General features: G+C 44.0%; 1 long non-coding RNA gene across 1 annotated transcript in view; it reads left to right on the top strand.

Annotated features, from left to right (window-relative positions):
* Window positions 1–4614: 4614 nt before the first annotated feature.
* The window catches only part of LOC138990753 (uncharacterized), a 137791-nt gene continuing 136405 nt past the window's right edge, over window positions 4615–6000 (top strand). Inside the window, exon 1 of the long non-coding RNA XR_011466854.1 lies at window positions 4615–4732. This is a non-coding gene — a long non-coding RNA (uncharacterized lncRNA). The remainder of the gene's footprint in view (window positions 4733–6000) is intronic.

Here is a 6000-nt window from a genome sequence, read left to right as displayed (position 1 = left end):
TCAAATTCCTGCCCATCACTATTTACATACAATGAGAAGGAGGGAGGAACAGAGGGTGTGCACCTGAAGTGAAGGGAAAGTCCATTTCTGCAGATGATGTCAGAAGTATTGCTCAAGCCCACTTAGTCTGTATGAAAGCAGGCCCTTCTTGCATCAGAGCGGGGTCAGGGTTGGGGGTGAGGGCTCTGGATCTGCCTGGGACAGGGCTCAGGGTTTCAAAGCAAGCTGGAAGATCTGTGCCTAAGTGGCTCTGCATTTAACTTGATCAACACTGGTTTATTCCCAGGGGCCTCAGTGTCTCATAAGAAGACTTTTTGTTCTTGTTGCTGCTGATGGCCTGCTGATGACAGCATTAAGGAATCCAGGGAGGAGACCTTCGGTAATAAAGTGACACTTAAAGTGCTTTCAGGTGATTTCTCTGAGCAGTTGTGGGGCTAGGAATTAATCTTTAAAATGCAGGTACGTGGCTTTGAGCATGTGTCAAGAGGGAACCTGCAGAACACTTTGGCATGAGGTTTAGCTAAGTGTAAGTTTTCAGGATGTTTATAGGAAAAACTTTCCACTGGGAATACTCCACTGTATCCGCTATCACTTCATCACAGCAGAGCCTATCCCTCCCACACTGCTACTGATTTACTGCTTCCCAACATTCTTCCAAAAAGCTACTTAGGCGCTTTTTGTTGTCCCGTGAGAGGTAAACCCTGAAGCCAAGGCTGGAAGTTCCCAGCAGGAAGTGCTGAGGCCCCACCTTTCTGATCTGGGTTTCGCATCTCTTAGAATGTTAGCTCTTTGCTGCCTCCTGTGGGTGTAGGTTTCGTTTCCATCACAGTCCTTTACTGCCCAGACTCACCTGGGGATGAGCAGAAGCGAGGTGAAACCCGTTTCAAGTCACAGCCCACCTCCTCTGGTTATGGACTTTCGTACATTTTTGGTTTGTGGTTTTCTTCAAGTAGATTGAGGGGAGTCGTGTCCCTTTGCTGTTCTGTGGCAAGTCTAAACCGACTGGTCTTAGCTTCCCTCTCCCAGTTTTAGACATCAGAATCCCTCCCTTACTCTGTATCTCTGCGTTTTGCCTTCCTCCTCAATTAGTGATGCTGCACTTGCCAGGTGTGGTAACTGGACCGAGGAAGGGGTAGATGAATAAAACGTGGTTCCCTGGTTTCAGCAGCTCACAGTGATCTGGGGGAGACAGAAATGTGAGCAGCTCACAGTGAGTGACTCCTTCCTTACCTTCTTTCTGGTCCTCAGGGGGTCCTCCTCCCCTTCTCCCAGGGTGATTGCATCAGTTTTTTGGCCTAGCATGTTCCTGGACTGGTTTTAGTCAAATGTATAGATTATTTAAGAAATGTTAGTCGTCATTATTACTGTCATCATGCCCCGCGTCAAAAGCTTTAATGCCTCTAACTCCCAGAGCTCTTGGTTACCAGTAAAATGTGTGTAGAGAACAGGAACCTTAAGGAAAATGATAAAGTTGCAGCAGAAGCAGATATTTCTGATTTTAGTTTTTCTTATTTCAGTTATTAGTTAAAAAAAAAACACAGCCCCCTTATTGGATTAATTTGAAGCAAATCTTAGATATTCTAAAATGTATTTCACACAAAATGTTTATAAATATATATATAAATATAGATATATAAACCATTATATATATCTGAAAGATGAGGACTCTTTAAAAAGTAACCTCACTACCATTATCACACCTAAAAATGAACAATAATTTCTTAACATTATCAAATATCCAGTCAAATTTATCTGATTTTATCATCAGCTTTTAATTTTACAGTTGGTGTCTCTGAATCAGGATCTTTTGATAAGCCCTTATGTTGAGGTACCTCTTAAATATATTTTTTAATATGCATGTTTCCCCTCGTGTTCTTTATTTTTCCTCACAATTTATTTGTTGAAGAAACTGGATTCCTCTCCCAAAAGGGTTTTTGATAGCCTGGATTTTGCTTCCCCTTGATTTTTAACATATTCCTCTATTCTCGATAGTTCCTTAAAACTGATAGTTAGAGCTAAACGTTTTAGGCCGAGTTTAGGGCAGAAATGCTTCATAAGTGGCGGCATGGACACTTCTATCAGGAGGCACAAAATACTTTGTGATGTGAGCAGCCCTTCATGGCCATCATCACAACCCATTAGCTTGTTGTTGTTTAGTTGCTAAGTTGTATCTGACTCTGTGACCTCATGGATTGTCATGGACTGTAGCCCGCCAGGCTTCTCTGTCCATGGGATTTCCCAGGCCAGAATACTGGAGTGGGTACCCATTTCCTTCTCTAGGGCATCTTCCCAACCCAGGGATCGAACCTGCATCTCCTGCATTGGCAGGCAGATTCTTTACTCCTGAGCCACCTGGGAAGAGGTTGCTGAATAGTATTATTTTAGTTCTATCATCTCTTCTTATGGCTTAACTAGAATACTTTTTATTGAAAAGAGAAACTTCTCTCATCAACATTTGGTTACTCTGAAATGTACTTGTATGGGAAAATAAAGGCTTGATTCTTTTATTAACAATTTTTAAAGAATTTAAATAATGTGAAAATATATAAATCCTCATAGAGAGAAGTTATGGCCCTCCTTATCTAACTTTTTCCTCCTTTCTTTGGTTCCTCTGACATCTAGAATTTCTCTCCTTCATAATTCCTCTTTTTCATCCAACTTTGAAGGGATTTGGGAAAGAACTGCAGGCTTATTCACACTGAAGTATAAATGACCAATAACTTAGTGTGACTATATCAGATTTTTTTATTGAACTTGTATCAATGTCTTAAATTAGAGAAATGAAATGACGCTTCTTGGATAAGAATAGCATTTGTATGCGCTAAATATTGTGTCTGCTACTCTGGTAAATACTTACATATGTTGTAAGGTGTTCATGTCCCCTCCCCCATTTTACAGATGTAAATAACAAGGCTCAGGTTGTTTAGCCTCAGCTGAAAAGTGGGAGAGGTGAAAATAAAACCTGAGTTGTGTGGCTGCAAAGCCAGAGTATTGAACCTGCCTTTTCAATACCATTTCAGGCATAAAATTGAACAGGAGGAGGGAGGGGTTAAGGGAGATGAGGGCCTCTTAAGATCAAAATCCGCAATATGAAGGAGCCAAGTTATTCACTGTGTTAGTGTGTAAGGCAGAGCCTGGCAGTCACCCACAAAACCAGAGATTTCTCCCCTCAGGAATGTTAACGTGGGGCTGCTTCTCTGCCGTTGCAGCAGCAGGAATGATGCCTGTCCCACTGCCCGAGGATCCTATTTACTTTTTCAGCTTCTCCTCCATCTTGTTCACTTGGTCCAGCCCTAACAGGAAAAGTGGCCCTTTTCCTGTTCCTCAAACATGCCAAGCTCCTTTCAGTCTCTGGGATTTGCTTCTTATGGACCAGGGCTCTTGGCCTCCTTAATCAATAGAAATTGATTACAGGCATGACAAGAAATTCAGGCAAGGCTTCACTGGTACCCCTGCTGCAGCAGAGGGCAGTGAGAACAAACAGCAGACGGCCTTGCTTGTACGCTGTCTCCCAGAGCGGGGACAAGCTTGTTCCTTATATGGGGTGAGGCTCAGATTGTGTCCAGGGGTCGGGCTGGAGGGGTGGCTTGGGTGTTTTGCCCACCCCTTAGGTGCTGTTGCGTGCAGGGGGCATGCTCAGTACCCTGCTTTTGCTTCCAGCACCGTTTTTTTTTTTTTTTTGGCTACAGACTCTTCAGAAGTGTCAGTTGGGGTTTTTGGTCCCTTTGTCTCTTTTGGGTTCAGAATTTGCCCCAACTGCTAGTTAGTTTTAGTCCCATATAGTTTCTCTGTATTTTGTTGCTGGAGAAGAGATGTGTCCAGGTCCAAGCACTGCAGCAAAGGGTGCCAGGTCCCAGCCTTTCTCACATCTACTGTTCTTCCCCTGGATCTATCTTCTTCACCTTTAGTCTTAGCTTGAATGTCAGTCTTGCAGAGACTGACATCCTCTCTAAAGAAGAAACCATCCTCTCGAAAGAAGCCACTCCCTAGCCCCCAGTCACTCTCTCTTTCCCAGTTCTCAGGGTCTTTTCTAGCTCTTATTACCATTGAAAAGTACCTTCCCTCTTTGGCTTCCAGAATGTATGGAGAACATGGCCAGTTTTGTCCATGACTGGGACTCTGGAGCCCACCACATGGTAGGCACTCAAGAAGCCTTTGTTGAACAAATGAGTCAGTTCAGGCACCCTTTGCTCATTGCCTCCTACGTGGAGGCCTTCCTAGCCCAAATCCATCACCACTGGTTCCAATTAATCACCAGAACTGCCGCAGCTGTTATAATCTACTCTTCCATCTAGAAAGTCAAAGGTTTCTGCCTTTCTTATTTAAAACCATAGCTTAACACAAACAGCCAGATTTATTTAGTTATGAATTAGGCTGAGGTCCAAGATGATTCATATTTTAAGTGAAACCTGTTTGCTCGAGCTAGTCTGTTTCCTCTGACATAAATTGTTCTGGGAAAAGGACAGAGGTGGGGGAACATGTTTTTAGGCCACATTTTATAGCATAGCCATCTCACTCTTCAGTTTTGACATGTGGGATCTATCTTAGTCAGCTGGGGCTGCTATAACAAAATACCTAGACCGGTGGCTTAAGTAATAGACATTTGTTTCTCATAGTTCTGGAGGCTAAAAATCCAAGATCAAGGTTCCAGCAAATTCAGTTCTGGTGCCAGCGGTCGTCTTGTGGTGTCCTCATAAAGCAGAGAGAAGGAGCTCTGGAGTCTTCTTATAAGGTAGGAAACCCCATCATGGGGGTTCCACACTCATGACCTCAACTTAAGCTTTTTACCTCTCAGAGATCTCACCTCCAGATACAGTCATATTGGGTGTTAGGACTTCAGTGTATGAACATTGCAGGGATATAAGCATTCAGTTCATAATAGCATCTCTCAGATTCTTTTTGATGGAAACCTTGAGTGCTTCTCGGTGAAAGAAAACTATGACAGATGGAAGCACCTCAGACATTCTCCCAAAGTTGGTTGGTGAAAGCTCTTGATGGTCTATGAAACTAAATTGGAAATGGATAAGTTTGCTCAGAGTTAACCAGTGGCTTGGGAGACAGTTCACAGGGCAGTACCAAGTATAGTCCTAGCTTCATCTGTATCAATCACCTGGTGGGATGGGGTGGGAGAAGGTGTTTAAATGCTGCTAACTAAACCACAATCAGAGCTGCTGGTTCAGTATGTTTGGGTGTGGGGCCTGCAGGCTACATTTTGACAAGTACTCAGGTGTAGCCTACTTGCCATTAAGTTCAAGAACCGCTGTCATTAAGAAAGGACTTCCCAGGTGGTGCTAGTGGTAAAGAACCCGCCTGCCAACGCAGGAGATGTAAGAGACTCCGGTTCAATCCCTGGGTTGGGAAGATCCCCTGGAAGAGGGCATGGCAACCCACTCCAGTATTCTTGCCTGGAGAATCCTATGGACAGAAGAGCCCAGTGGGCTACAGTCCATGGAGTCTCATAGAATTGGACATGACTGAAGCTCACGCATGTCGTTAAGAAGTGAGATTGGACTTTACCACAGCTTGCTTATCCTGAGGAACCTGAGGTAAGTTGCCTCAATCACATTGCCATTTCACACTGTGGTTTTTGTTTCTGGCCTGCTTACTTTCTACGGTTAGTCCTGTATGTATGAACCTTCAAGTTGCGAACTTTTGAAGGTTAGTTCATGTGTCTGGGAGCTTCCCTGGTGGCTCAGATGGTAAAGCGTCTGTCTATGATGTGGGAGACCCAGGTTCAATCCCTGGGTCGGGAAGATCTCCTGGAGAAGGAAATGGCAACCCACTCCAGTATTCTTGCCTGGAAGGTCCCATGGATGGAGGAACCAGGTAGGCTACAGTCCATGGCGCTGCAAAGAGTCGGATGCGACTGAGCAACTTCACTTTCGCTTTAATGGGTCTGGCTTCCATTGTCACGTGTGTGAATCCTCTGCAAGCGGTGGTACTTTTGTATACTTTATAAAGTATACTGTATGGAGCACAGTGCAGCGCTATATAGCCAAT

This window comes from Bos mutus, chromosome 14, assembly GCF_027580195.1.
Source record: "Bos mutus isolate GX-2022 chromosome 14, NWIPB_WYAK_1.1, whole genome shotgun sequence".
Classification (NCBI taxonomy): Eukaryota; Metazoa; Chordata; class Mammalia; order Artiodactyla; family Bovidae; genus Bos; species Bos mutus.
Note: the sequence above shows the minus strand (reverse complement) of the source record. Positions and strands in the feature narration are given on the sequence as shown.